Raw genomic sequence first — 15,771 nt, forward strand, 5'->3', positions numbered from 1 at the left:
CACATACCTGTGTGTGGACTCGAGAATACTAAATAATAGCAATATGGATTATTCGAAATGTGCCTTTGTGTAGCCCATGCTTAGTATTGATCCAGCCGCTGAGAATGGAACGTGAAATTCATGATCGCTTACGTGTTGATTGGAGTTTAGCCGGATAGCCGTGTACACTGCAGTTGGCCAGCAGACCGCATGCGAGGGTGGAGGGAGAGTTCTATTATTTGCAATAACCTTCGCGTTCGAAATAACACAAAAACTCCTTCGAGCCGGATTCGAACCAGCGACATATGGATATCGGCTCCAGGCGTTCTACAGTCCACCGCTCTACCAACTGAGCTATCGAAGGGATGTGGTGGGCATGGTCCAGCAAATTACTATTCAAAATGAATAAGTTATATGTATTTTATCTCTTCATCTCGAGTATCCAATGAAGTTGAGCAAGCACATCCCTGAATGTATGTCCATTTGAGGTTTCGATATCGGTTATTCAATGAATGTTCATGGCAGTTGAGGTGATGTGAGATTCATGGTTGGTGAGGCACTGACCCTTCACTGTCAGATTGGCAAATATATGCTGAAAATAACAGATCATTATTACCAGCTCATTCATAGTACCGCTAATGATTATGTTACATGATAAAAGTGGATATCATTCGAAATAGAGAAAATTCCTTGAGATTGTGAACCAATCAGCTATCCAGCTATGAATAACGTTGATAACGGTTACCACATCTGCATACATTCTTAAAAATTACATCGACTGCAAATAAAGTTATGCGTTGTCGGCTGGATTCGAACCTGCGCGGGTACAGCCCAAAAGATTTCTAGTCTGTCGACTTAACCACTCGGCCACGACAACTGAGCCACCAGAGAGAATTGAACTCACGTCCCCTGGTTTACGCGACGAGGTCTCTTGCCACTGAGCTATGGAGGCGGGCGGGTTGGTCAACACCGATAATTAGAAAATGCCTGTTGTGTATCGCGTTTTCCAGTAAGACAATATACCCGTAGGACGAAGTTGCAGGTTGTTATTTATTTCCAAGTCAGTGATTTAAAATTGGCATGGGGCCGTTTGGTGGATTTTCCGGAAACGTTGGGGAAACAATGCTTATCAGCTGTGCTATCGAAGTATTGTTGATATCCACTCTTAAAATCACGCATGCTGCAATATATAGGAAATCGAAGAGAAAACATAATGGCAAAGAGGAATAATTGAAATAAACTAAAACTCTTATGTGCCATAGACCTATATTGATATCAACATTGACGGCTATAAAGAGCATCGATCTAGCAAGTGGGTTATCGTAGGACGTCTATTTCCGCTGTCAAAATTCCGAAACATACCAGTGTACGGAATCAATGATTGGAAATATTAGCATTGAAGATTATTCGAATTGCGCCTTTGTGTAGCCCATGTTTCTTGTTGCCCGAGCCACTGAGAACGACACGGGAAATTAATTAACTGCCTACGCGTTGATTGGAGTTTAGGCAGACACCCGTGTACAGGTGTCCGGCAGATCACGACGGTGGAGAGTAAGGTCGACTTTTGTTGTTCTTTTAATGACGTGTCCTTGTGTATATATTTAAGTTTTAATCTTTGTAATAAACTTCGCATTCGAAATAATACAAAAACTCCTTCGAGCCGGATTCCACAGTCCACCGCTCTACCAACTGAGCTATCGAAGGGAGGTGACGGGTTAAGGCTCAGCAAATTACTACTGCAAATGACTAAGTTATCTGTTATTTTTTTTATTTGTTTCGAGCATCCAATGAAGTTGAGCAATCACATCCCCGAATGTATTTCCATTTGGGGTTCCGATATCGGTTTATTCAATGAATGTTCATGGCAGTTGACGTGATGTTATAATCATGGCTGGTGAGGCACCGACCCTTCACTGTCAGATTAGCAAATATATGTTAAGACAGTGGTTCTCAACCGCCGGTCCGCGACGACATTCCTGCCGGTCCGCCAGGTATATTACAATTTTATACCTTAATTTCAAGATGTAATGTTGAAGGCGTAAAGTAGGCTACTGAACAGATACGAGCTCATCGCTAAACAGTGCAGTTAGCGCGATCATTCGTTTTCAATTCATTCATTCATTTTGTGCAGGGCCGTTACTTGGGCACTCCAAACCGTCCAATTGGAGAGGGGCCGAGCTTGAAAAGGGCCCAAAATTATTTTGCAAATGAACATAAATCATAGCGTATTTAAACTGAAACTTCTTTCAACATTTTTCAATTTCTTTTCGCTCTTTGCGCGATTTAGTGTCACTGAATGTCTTGCATGTTAGGTTCCCTTCTCCAAGAAATACGCATGATTTATAGAAATAGGCATTTCAGCGTCAGCTATTACCGCGCCACGACGTACCAACACATTATGAAGTTTACGCTAACATGGGACTCCGAAAGGCTGGGTTGTAATCACTCGAGTTGCGATATTCGGATGATACGACTTGATTCGAGTTGTTTTCACAAAATACGGAAATGACTCGACTCGAGTAAATCTGTGTATTGACTCGACTTGAACTCGAGTCAATGCGCATGATTCGAACAAATTCATATGACCCAGACGGCAAGGACCGACATTTTATTGTAATTTCGGACAATATTAAAACAACCACAATATTGGGATCTTGTCTATTAGTACTCGTACTTGAAAATGCGACCAAAAACTGCTGAAAGTGATGAAAATTAGGATATTATTAATGCGAACCATTCGATATCATCAAACAGAGTTCTAAAAAGTGGGTTTAACAAGACTTTAACTGGAAACTGAACAGTCAACAAAATGTCTTGGACTCGCATGCACTCGAGTCATAATACCATGACTCAGACTTGACCCTCTGCTCATTGACTTGGACTCGGATTTGACTCGGTGGTGAATTGAAAATGACTATAGATTTGACTCGAGTCAAAACTATAAAAGTGAGATTGACTTGTGACTCGAAGCCTTATGACTCAGTTACAACCCTGCCGTAAGGCGTGCCAAAATTTCGGCATCGAGAAAACCGATTAAATCATGAATGATCAAAAATTTTCGCTATTGGCGCGATTAAGCTACATAAACTCTCTGCTTACACTGAGTAGAATGAATGTGCTCATCAGTACAGGTGAAAACCTACCCACCTAACTGTAGGGTCTGGGGCGAATACCCCGGAAGTTTTGCTTATCGCCTTGTGGGGGCCCAAGACCAACGTTTTTGGTGGTGGGCTGACGAAGTGCTTTTTCGGCCCGGATTTGCGCATGGCTGGTATAGCTGCTGTAAGGTGTTTTCTTGCGGTACGCATTGTATTTGTAGCTGCCAGAGTAGCCTGCATCTGGTGGCAGTGGGCAATGAGCAAGATAGCACGACAATGTGCTTGATTCGACTGCGAAACGCTTCTTCTCTAGATATTGTCAAAAGGAAGAATATTATTCGAGTTGGCGAAGTCGATTAAACCCACGGCCTTCGGCTCGAAAGACTGTAAACGACTCTCGGCGGTATCACGTTTATCTGGACAAGGCAATTCTACCTCAACTAAGCAGACTCACTACCATAAACTGTCACTCTCTAGCACCATATAATTGCAAAACACGGTTGTATACTCTACATTTTGGCTTCATTACAATTTTGAAAGTTCACCGGTCCGCCAGACATTTTTTGAAATTTTACCGGTCCGCGGGGTGAAACAGGTTGAGAACCACTGTGCTAAGATAAACAGCTCATTCACACCACCGCTAATGAATATGTTACATGATAAAATTGAATATCATTAGAAATAGAGAAAATTCCTTCCGGGCGTGAACCAACCAACTATCCAGCTAGGAGTAACGTTAACAACGGTTACTACATCTGCATACATTCTTAAAAATTACGATGACTGCAAATAAAGTTATGCGTTGCCGGCAGGACTCGAACCTGCGCGGGCACAGAACAACAGATTCCTTATAGTCTGTCGCCTTAACCCAGTGGTTCTCAACCTTTTTGACCTCGCGGCACCCTTTGGAAATGAAAAATAGTTCGCGGCACACCGCACAGTAGTTGTGAGATTTTTTGGCCTACGGCACCTGAAAACCACCTGAATACTTAGCAGGAAGTGGGTGCTGCTGACTAATGTGAGCACCTCTGCAGTCAATCGTAAATTTTTATGTATTAACTCTCATCAGAACAGGGATTTTAGGTAACTTAATCGGCACAGACGTAGACAAATTGTCAACCTGGCATTTGCCATTTTCTATTTTTTCTCAATGCAAAGACGCTAGTATCGTAGCGAATTTGTTATTTTAAGGGATTTTATATTGATAAAACCTTAAGAAACGATCATCGATACTAATTTGGAGGACTGAATTAGCTTGAGCAAGTCAAAAATCTACGATAAATGTCAACATTTTCAATGTTTTCTTCCACTTACGGATGGTGATTCCGGAACATCTAATTGACGCACCTACGGGCTCGTTCACTTTCGGACCAAAATCAGTACAGCCTTACGGAGTAAAAGGGTTTTTGGTCCGAAAGTGAACGAGCCCCGTCCTGGTCCGGGTTCGTTATATTCAGATTTTAGAATTAGGTTGCATGATTCGTAAAATGCCATTTTTGAAATGTTAGTCAACTTATTAGCTCTCAGATAAAATGCAAAGATACCTCAAATATGTGACTGGCAGTAGTGAACTTGAAGAGTTCTTTCATAACTACATAGTAGTGGAATTTATTAACTCATAGACTCTTCGTGTGCCCGTCATCAAGAGTTCGCGGCACAATTAGAAGCAGAACGAGTTTCTATGTAATCTTAAAATACCGTTAATTGTCTGTATAAGGTGTATTGTATTCAGAGGTGGTCAAAGTAGTCAAGGAAACTACTCAAGTAGAAGTAGAAGTAGCGACGAAAAAATCTACTCAAGTACGAGTAGAAGTACTTTTTCAATAAGCCCCCTAAAACTACTTGAAGTAGAAGTAAAATTGACTGACTTTAAATCTACTTTTAAGTAAGTAAGTAGTTTTGAAAACAGTCATAACTCGTACGCATGGACTGTCAAAAGCTGCGAATTCAGCTATGCTGTAGGTGCAGAGAGCTTGATTCGTATTGATGCATTCCAGGAGGTATCAATTTTCGACAGCATAAGCATTGTTTCGCGCCATGGGATGAAAATTATAGTATTGATATGAGAATGCAATACTAACCCTTTGTTTACTAGGAGACCCCGTTAGATATGGCACCCCACCCCATATTATAAGGCCCCAAGTTCAGGCGAAGAGCAATACGTAGAAGTTGTATCGGATACGGTTTCATCACTTTTCGCGATTAGGAAATAACAAATATTGTGCATCGTAAAAGTTATATTTAGTGTACCTTTTATTTCGGAAAATAGAGGCATTGCTACACTTGCTTTTAAGGTTCAACATGTTTGTTCTGCAGACAAAAGAACTGAAAATAATTAGAACTCAAAGTATGATACTCGCAATTGAAAGTGAAACACAATTACCACTTTTAAACAGCAGAAAATATATTTCATGTAATTTGTCCATAAAGCTTCAAAGGTGATCTTCTGAAACAGGTGTAGCGTTAAACAGCTGGATATTCGAGATTAGCAAGACACGTAATGTGCTGCTAGATTACGATGTGATTGGGAACTGCTAGATTGCGAATCGGTAGTTTCAAACGTCATGATGGGCCATATTTACTGTGATGAAATATTTAATATGGGCGACAATGAGGTGTGAGAGGAACCAAGCAATCCGGTACCTGAATTATATTCACTGATACTTTCATGAAAACATATTTGTCATTCCACCACTACTATGCGCGAAGCACAACAAAATTATAGGATTTACTTGACTTTTATGAAAATTGAATGTTGATACTCCGTGAAAACAGCCCCGAAATTCCTCAGGCTATCTTTCACATTAGGGGTAATAAACTACTTCTACTTGACAAACTGAGAATAGCGAAAAGTAAGTAAGTAGATCACAAAATTTTACGAAGTAGAAGTAAAAGTAGAGAAAATCAGATCTACTTGAGTAAGTACCAGAAGTAGAGGAAAACTACTTGAGTACTTCCAAAAAGTAGAAGTACTTCGTTACTGACCACCTCTGATTGTATTGTATGATTTGATTCTCTCTTGTCACGACTACTGGAGTATACCGGTACAGCTAACTTTGTCTGGACTCTGGAGTTCATTTTTATTATTGCATTATTACGTCATATTTAGCCAATTTGGTTTTCTGTAGATTTCTCATTGTTAACTCTTGATAAGGGGTACACGAAAAGCCTTCGAGTCAATATACTCTACTGCAATTACATGTAGTTCTGAAAGCAATATTGAACAGTTCTACCGGAAACAAAACAATTTATTTAATTTCATTACTAACACAAGTCAGTGAGAAATTTGCGCTCGACTTCTAGCTCATATCCAGTCAATGTCTCGATCACAGGATGCACATTGCACATGCACATATGATAATGCCATTATCACTCTCATCTCTTCTTCAATATCAAGTAATCTCCCTATTTATTTGGGGTTTTATATTGACCATTGGCAAATCCAGTCTCGCAAAGTTACGGCGTGGATAATTGAAGTACAATCACAATTGCCTTTTCTCCAATGTAATGATATTCCTTCCGGATTTTCGTTGAATCTTCGTCGACAGCCATCTCATTATACCATAACGTCAAGCTTCCGTCAGTACGGATGTCAATCAGCTCTATACCTCCTCTTTGAGATATAAATTAAAATGGGTTTCTTGTGGCAAAATGGGTTTCTTACCCATCCATAGTTTTGGTGACTAGTGTTGGAAAATGAGCGTATATTTTTGCATGCAAACAATTGAGATGCCGAACAAATAATTGCACGATTTCCCTGTTATTCGTTTCGGAGAAATGGGAGAACATGGTACAAATTCCTGCTTCTACTTGTACTGACCACATTTGAATTTCTTTCAATTCTCTAATTTTGCAACAGTTTTCATTCTTGCTTGCATACTGGAATTTGTCTTATTTAGGTGGTCAAAGATATCTACCCAACATGCTAATATCTCTGAACATGTCACAAATACGTCTACGAATGGTATCATTTGACATCGGGATCGTTTTCAATTCAGCTGCAACTTTGGTCACAAACATTTGTTTGACAATTCCAGTGCAAGACGGAAAAATTACTTTCTCTGCTTCCGCGCGAGGCTTTGAGAATTGTACAAACTTCACATCAAGCTCGATTTAGATTATTTATTGATCGATTGCTATATACTAGAATTATTTTGCTCATAATGTGAAAGTTTCGAAGAAATCGCTCGCGGCACACTCGAGAGACGTAAATGGCACACTAGTGTGCCGCGGCACACCGGTTGAGAACCACTGCCTTAACCACTCGGCCACGACATCTGAGCCATCATACGACATCTGAGCCATCAGTGCGAATTGAACTCACGACCCGTGTCAGATTGGCAACTACATGCTTAAAATAACACTTCATTATTAAAACAGCTCATTCATAGCACCGCTAATGATTATGTTACATGATAAAATGTCATATCATTAGAAATAGAGAAATTTCCTTGAGGCCGTGAACCAACCAGCTATCCAGCTATGAATAACGTTAATAACGGTTACTACATCTGAATACATTCTTTAAAATTACAACGACCGCAAATAAAGTTATGCGATTCCGGCAAGACGAGAACCTGCGCGGGCGCAGTCCAACAGATTTCTAGTCTGTCGCCTTAACCACTCGGTCACGACAACTGGGCCAACAGAGAGAATTGAACTCACGACCCCTGGTGTACGAGACTAGTGATCTTGTCATTGAGCTATGGCGGAGGGTAGGATGGTCAACAACGATAATTAGAAAATCCCTGTTGTGTATCGTGTTTTTCAGTACGACAATATACCCATAGGACGAAGTTGCAGGTTGTTATTTTATTCCCAAGTCAGTGATTTAAAATTGACATGGGGCCGTTTCGTGAATTATTCGGAAAAGTAAGGGAAACGATGCTTATCAGCTGTGCTATCGAAGTATTGTTGATATCCACTCTTAAAATCACGCATGCTGCAATATATAGGAAATCGAAGAGAAAACATAATGGCAATGAGGAATAATTGAAATAAACTAAAACTCTTATGTGCCAGAGACCTATATTGATATCAACATTGACGGCTATAAAGAGCATCGATCTAGCAAGTGGGTTATCGTAGGACGTCTATTTCCGCTGTCAAAATTCCGAAACATACCAGTGTACGGAATCAATGATTGGAAATATTAGCATTGAAGATTATTCGAATTGCGCCTTTGTGTAGCCCATGTTTCTTGTTGCCCGAGCCACTGAGAATGACACGGGAAATTAATTAACTGCCTACGCGTTGATTGGAGTTTAGGCAGACACCCGTGTACAGGTGTCCGGCAGATCACGACGGTGGAGAGTAAGGTCGACTTTTGTTGTTCTTTTAATGACGTGTCCTTGTGTATATATTTAAGTTTTAATCTTTGTAATAAACTTCGCATTCGAAATAATACAAAAACTCCTTCGAGCCGGATTCCACAGTCCACCGCTCTACCAACTGAGCTATCGAAGGGAGGTGACGGGTTAAGGCTCAGCAAATTACTACTGCAAATGACTAAGTTATCTGTTATTTTTTTTTATTTGTTTCGAGCATCCAATGAAGTTGAGCAATCTCATCCCCGAATGTATTTCCATTTGGGGTTCCGATATCGGTTTATTCAATGAATGTTCATGGCAGTTGACGTGATGTGATATTCATGGTTGGTGAGGCACCGACCCTTCACTGTCAGATTAGCAAATATATGTTAAGACAGTGGTTCTCAACCGCCGGTCCGCGACGACATTCCTGCCGGTCCGCCAGGTATATTACAATTTTATACCTTAATTTCAAGATGTAATGTTGAAGGCGTAAAGTAGGCTACTGAACAGATACGAGCTCATCGCTAAACAGTGCAGTTAGCGCGATCATTCGTTTTCAATTCATTCATTCATTTTGTGCAGGGCCGTTACTTGGGCACTCCAAACCGTCCAATTGGAGAGGGGCCGAGCTTGAAAAGGGCCCAAAATTATTTTGCAAATGAACATAAATCATAGCGTATTTAAACTGAAACTTCTTTCAACATTTTTCAATTTCTTTTCGCTCTTTGCGCGATTTAGTGTCACTGAATGTCTTGCATATTAGGTTCCCTTCTCCAAGAAATACGCATGATTTATAGAAATAGGCATTTCAGCGTCAGCTATTACCGCGCCACGACGTACCAACACATTATGAAGTTTACGCTAACATGGGACTCCGAAAGGCTGGGTTGTAATCACTCGAGTCGCGATATTCGGATGATACGACTTGATTCGAGTTGTTTTCACAAAATACGGAAATGACTCGACTCGAGTAAATCTGTGTATTGACTCGACTTGAACTCGAGTCAATGCGCATGATTCGAACAAAGTCATATGACCCAGACGGCAAGGACCGACATTTTATTGTAATTTCGGACAATATTAAAACAACCACAATATTGGGATCTTGTCTATTAGTACTCGTACTTGAAAATGCGACAAAAAACTGCTGAAAGTGATGAAAATTAGGATATTATTAATGCGAACCATTCGATATCATCAAACAGAGTTCTAAAAAGTGGGTTTAACAAGACTTTAACTGGAAACTGAACAGTCAACAAAATGTCTTGGACTCGCATGCACTCGAGTCATAATACCATGACTCAGACTTGACCCTCTGCTCATTGACTTGGACTCGGATTTGACTCGGTGGTGAATTGAAAATGACTATAGATTTGACCCGAGTCAAAACTATAAAAGTGAGATTGACTTGTGACTCGAAGCCTTATGACTTAGTTACAACCCTGCCGTAAGGTGTGCCAAAATTTCGGCATCGAGAAAACCGATTAAATCATGAATGATCAAAAATTTTCGCTATTGGCGCGATTAAGCTACATAAACTCTCTGCTTACACTTAGTAGAATGAATGTGCTCATCAGTACAGGTGAAGACCTATCCACCTAACTGTAGGGTCTGGGGCGAATACCCCGGAAGTTTTGCTTATCGCCTTGTGGGGGCCCAAGACCAACGTTTTTGGTGGTGGGCTGACGAAGTGCTTTTTCGGCCCGGATTTGCGCATGGCTGGTATAGCTGCTGTAAGGTGTTTTATTGCGGTACGCATTGTATTTGTAGCGGCCAGAGTAGCCTGCATCTGGTGGCAGTGGGCAATGAGCAAGATAGCACGACAATGTGCTTGATTCGACTGCGAAACGCTTCTTCTCTAGATATTGTCAAAAGGAAGAATATTATTCGAGTTGGCGAAGTCGATTAAACCCACGGCCTTCGGCTCGAAAGACTGTAAACGACTCTCGGCGGCATCACGTTTATCTGGACAAGGCAATTCTACCTCAACTAAGCAGACTCACTACCATAAACTGTCACTCTCTAGCACCATATAATTGCAAAACACGGTTGTATACTCTACATTTTGGCTTCATTACAATTTTGAAAGTTCACCAGTCCGCCAGACAGTTTTTGAAATTTTACCGGTCCGCGGGGTGAAACAGGTTGAGAACCACTGTGCTAAGATAAACAGCTCATTCATACCACCGCTAATGAATATGTTACATGATAAAATTGAATATCATTAGAAATAGAGAAAATTCTTTCCGGGCGTGAACCAACCAACTATCCAGCTATGAATAACGTTAACAACGGTTACTACATCTGCATACATTCTTAAAAATTACGATGACTGCTAATAAAGTTATGCGTTGCCGGCAAGACTCGAACCTGCGCGGGCACAGAACAACAGATTCCTTATAGTCTGTCGCCTTAACCACTCGGCCACGACATCTGAGCCATCATACGTCATCTGAGCCATCAGTGGGAATTGAACTCACGACCCGTGTCAGATTGGCAACTATATGCTTAAAATAACACTTCATTATTAAAACAGCTCATTCATAGCACCGCTAATGATTATGTTACATGATAAAATGTCATATCATTAGAAATAGAGAAATTTCCTTGAGGCCGTGAACCAACCAGCTATCCAGCTATGAATAACGTTAATAACGGTTACTACATCTGAATACATTCTTTAAAATTACAACGACCGCAAATAAAGTTATGCGATTCCGGCAAGACGAGAATCTGCGCGGCGCAGTCCAACAGATTTCTAGTCTGTCGCCTTAACCACTCGGTCACGACAACTGGGCCAGCAGAGAGAATTGAACTCACGACCCCTGGGGTACGAGACTAGTGATCTTGTCTTTGAGCTATGGCGGAGGGTAGGATGGTCAACAACGATAATTAGAAAATCCCTGTTGTGTATCGGGTTTTGCAGTAAGACAATATACCGATAGGAGTAAGTTGCAGGTTATTATTTTATTCCTATCTCAGACATTTAAAATTTGCATGGGGCCGTTTCGTGAATTCTTCGGAACAGTTGGAGAACCAATGCTTATCAGCTGTGCTATCGAAGTATTGTTGGTATTATCTCCAAAAACCTGAAACCACTCATAAAACTTTAGTGTCACTAACTTTCAAACACTACGATGTGGTAGAATATCTGTTATCCCGTCATATTGCGTATTCATGATGATGAAACAGGAACAGTGGAAGACACTAATCATATTATTGACGCTTATCGGCACACGACCTCATCAATAACTAGGTAATTGGATTGTGAAGACATCTGTTTGTTTTATTTATATTACTTTTTTCATGTCAATGACATCTATTTGGTGATATGACTGTTGTCCTGTTGATATACAGAGTTCATTTGAAATCTCTACTAATTGCTGACGATTACCCCAGACGAGCATCAGCCGAACACATTCGGGTTCATTTGAACGTGAAAATATTGTCCAAAGGTCAATTATATAATGAATAATAAAAACTTGAAACACTACTACCGGCTAACATATTCACGGGATTCCTACAATAAAAGACGACAATGCACTTCTGATTCCTTACCTTGGGCTCTGGTTTGTGTCGAGTCGCTATTGGTTTGGGCAATTTCTCCCGCTGATCGTGTCAAACCTCCTCTGTCTCGCGTACGTCCCTCCCCGACTCTCGCTGCAATTGTGATTGCATTATATACAGAGGACGTCGAACTAGTCAAGTCTAGTAGAGGTTTCCTAGTAAGTTATATATCGCGAAAGAATTTATACTGCACGAAACACAATGATTTGGTTTTGCTGAAAAAATTGACAAGTAGAAGTGCAAGTAGTCTCAAACAACGGTTATCAACCTTTCTGAGCTTGCGACCTCCTTCAAAAATCAAAACTAACCAAAATTATTATTACGGCAAACGTATGAAACTTAGAAGCAAAATTGAAAACTTTATTCAACACTATCATATCGATATTAGAAGTGTTAGACATGGTTTTATTGAAGTATTTGCGAGGCGAAATCATGCTGAAAACAACTACAATGATGTTGACCGTTCGGTTTCGTTTGAAAGAACTGTTACTTTTTTATTTGCTAGTCTCCATTATATTTCCACAAATCATCAAATAGTACTGTTGAAATTTATTGAATTTTGTTTAAAATGTCTTAGCTTTTACATACCGTAGCCAACAGCTGGTCTTTAACGTGTCGTAGGCTACTATTTTCAATTCAATTCATCATTACCAATTTCATCATTTCAAAACACCACAAGACAGCTACACAATGAAAAGATAGGAAGGTGTCGAAAGGTGTTCCAAATATCTCTTTTAAATAAACAAACGTTCAACTTCTTGCATTTTGGAATTGAGATATACCGTACCGGTAAGTCGTAATATATTTGGAGGATCGGCAGGAAACTTGACACGGTCGAACGTTTGTTAAAAGGAATGAACAACTATGGCACACTTTGATGATAATCTAGTATGGGACCATCACATCAACTACATAGCAAGCAAAATATCTCGTGGTATTGGTGCACGCTATCGCCTGAAGAAGCTGGTTCCAATATCACTTCTCCTACCTGTTTATCATGCGCTCGTCCACTGCCATCTTACATATGGAATAACAGTGTGGGGCTGCTCTTACAAGAAGCATATCAACAAGCTCCAGGTATTACAAAACAAAGCTATAGGATTATATCAAATATACCTGCACGTAGAAGTGTCAGTCCTGAATTTAGGAAATTGGGCATTGTCAAGGTCTCGGATTTGTATGAATTTGAAATTTTAAAATTCATGAAACAATATAATGAAAGAACATTACCTGACTATTTCGACAACTTTTTTTCAATGCCCCAATTCAATTCACCATTATAACACAAGATTCTCACAGAATCGGTCCCTATTTGTTAAATTGAATTCATCAAGACTGTCAAGAAATTCCCTATCTTATATAGGTGTGAAATTTTGGAACAATGTACCAACTTTCTACCGTACTCTTCCTTATCCTACATTTAAAGCTCGCTATTGCAAATTTATATTATCCAAGTACTAAGAATAACATATCTCATGACCACAGTGATGTTGTTTGTTGTTTTGATTCATTTAATATGCTACAATAATATTACCACTGTGTACATGGGTCAAATTGTTGACTTAGGAATAAAATACCAACCTGCAACTTAGTCCTATTTGTATATTGTCTTACTGGAAAACACGCTACACAACAGGAATTATCTAATTATCGTTGTTGACCATCCCACCCTCCGCCATTGCTCAGTGGCAAGAGCACTGGTCTCGTAAACCAGGGGTAGTGAGTTCAATTCTCTCTGGTGGCTCAGTTGTCGTGCTCGAGTGGTTAAGGCGACAGGCTAGAAATCTGTTGGGCTGTGCCGGCGCAGGTTCGACTCCTGCCGGCAACGCATAACTTTATTCGCAGTCGTGGTAATTTTAAAGAATGTATGCAGATATAGTAACCGTTATTAACGTTATTCATAGCTGGATAGCTGGTTGGTTCACGCCCTCAAGGAATTTTCTCTATTGCTAATGATATCCACTTTTATCATGTAACATAATCATTAGTGGTACTATGAATGAACTGTTATTTTCAGCATATATTTACCAATCTGACAGTGAAGAGTCAGTGCCTCACTAACCACGAATCTCACATCAGGTCAACTGCCATGAACATTCATTGAATAAACCGATATCGGAACCTCAAAGGTACATACATTCATGGAGGTGTTTGCCCAACTTCATTGGATACTCGAAATAAATAGAAAACTACAGATAACTAAAACATTTGCAAAAGTAATTTGCTAAGCCATGTCCTATCACCTTCGTTCGCATCCATACCTCAGTTGGTAGAGCGGTGGACTGTAAAAAACTTGGAGTCGATAACCATAGGTCGCTGGTTCGAATCCGGCTCGAAGGATTTTTTTGTATTATTTCAAATGCGATGTTTATTACCAAGAATAAAACTAAAATGTATACACTAGGTCACAGCATTAAAAGAACAATAAAAGTCGAACACACTCTCCAGCGTCGTGATCTGCCGGACACCTGTACACGGCTGTCTGCCTAAACTCCAATCAACGTGTAGGCAGTCAATCAATTTCACGTGCCATTCTCAGTGGCTCGGGCAACAATAAACATGGGCAACAAAGGGCGCAATTCGAATAATTTTCATTGCTAATATTTCCAATTATTGATTCCGTACACTGGTATGTTTCGGAATTTTGACTGCGGAAATAGACGTCCTCCGATAACCCACTTGCTATGTCGATGCTCTTTATTGTCGTCAATGATCATATCCATATAGGTCACGGGCACTAAAGAGGTTTAGTTTATTTCAATTATTCTTCATTGACAATATTTTTTTCTTCGATTGCCTATATCAAGGGTCGGCAACCTACGGCCCGCGGGCCGGATCCGTCCCGACAAGCGAAATTGTCCGGCCCGCGACAGTTATCAAGAGAATGCGGCCTGCAGTTTCCTGTCGATTTCCAAACTGCAGTGTTGGCACTGCTTGGAAATAGTGTGGTATTTCTACCATATCAAAACACCATAATAGTGCATTGTTACGCCATAAAACTGTCTCTAAGTCGGTAGATTATAGTATCTCGTACCAAGTAATTACGAGATTGTCTGCAGAGTATACTCGTAGACTAGAAAAGTTCTCGTCATCTGGATGTATCGTACACCCGAAAGTGTGACCTAATTTTTATAGGGCGTACCACTATACGATACACCGCATTACATTAAACCAGGGGTCAACAACACGCCGCCAATATATATCAATATTGTATTTCTAAATGCTTGAAATACTACATTTTAAAATTCTTGATCGTTTCCGCAAAGATTTATTCCGTCGTTTTAATATCACCATTTTTCACTAAAAATGACGTGTCAATGCATATAGCGTGCTTGCAAAATACGACAGGCCGATGAAACTGAATCCACCTCGCGCCCACCATGCCCTTACTAGCAATTAGTTAGACATGGTCAACACAATGCAGTGGTTATCAACCGGGGGTCCGCGAAGCACTTTCAAGGGGCCCGAAAAAACCTCTAAACCTCTAAATAGCATGATGTATATTCTGTAGTATACCCCGCACTCGATAGCTGGTCGCGCTTTTGCTGCGACTGGATGCTGATAGGTCATTTAGTTGCTGGAGTCAAGACGACTTGGAGATGCATTATGTTGGTGATTCTCAACCTTTTTGTCTTCACAGAACCCTTTTGAACCATCACGCACCCCAGCGGACCCCCAGGTTAAGTTCAAATTTACCTCAATTGTCGTGCAACCGTCTTATGCAAATATTACATCCTGCTATGATAAATACCGTCAAGATAGCGTAAAAGTGAAGCGTCCGGCTTCTTGATCGGTAGGTGGTGGGTTCGATTCCT

At 40.4% G+C, this 15,771-nt stretch overlaps 3 non-coding genes across 3 annotated transcripts; 1 reads left to right on the forward strand and 2 right to left on the reverse strand.

The window, feature by feature from the left end:
- Nucleotides 1-254: 254 nt before the first annotated feature.
- Nucleotides 255-343, reverse strand: Trnay-gua (transfer RNA tyrosine (anticodon GUA)). Its single transcript is given in 2 exon segments — nucleotides 255-290; nucleotides 307-343. It is a non-coding gene; the product is annotated as a tRNA-Tyr (tRNA).
- Nucleotides 344-774: 431 nt separating this feature from the next.
- Trnas-aga (transfer RNA serine (anticodon AGA)) lies at nucleotides 775-856 on the reverse strand. The gene has a single exon. It is a non-coding gene; the product is annotated as a tRNA-Ser (tRNA).
- A 12,846-nt stretch (nucleotides 857-13,702) lies between these two features.
- On the forward strand, nucleotides 13,703-13,784 carry Trnas-aga (transfer RNA serine (anticodon AGA)). Its single transcript has one exon. It is a non-coding gene; the product is annotated as a tRNA-Ser (tRNA).
- Nucleotides 13,785-15,771: the final 1,987 nt, after the last annotated feature.

The sequence above is a fragment of the Botryllus schlosseri genome, unplaced genomic scaffold (genome assembly GCF_051294905.1).
Source record: "Botryllus schlosseri isolate E-star unplaced genomic scaffold, Bs_hap1 Bs17a, whole genome shotgun sequence".
Taxonomy (NCBI): domain Eukaryota; kingdom Metazoa; phylum Chordata; class Ascidiacea; order Stolidobranchia; family Styelidae; genus Botryllus; species Botryllus schlosseri.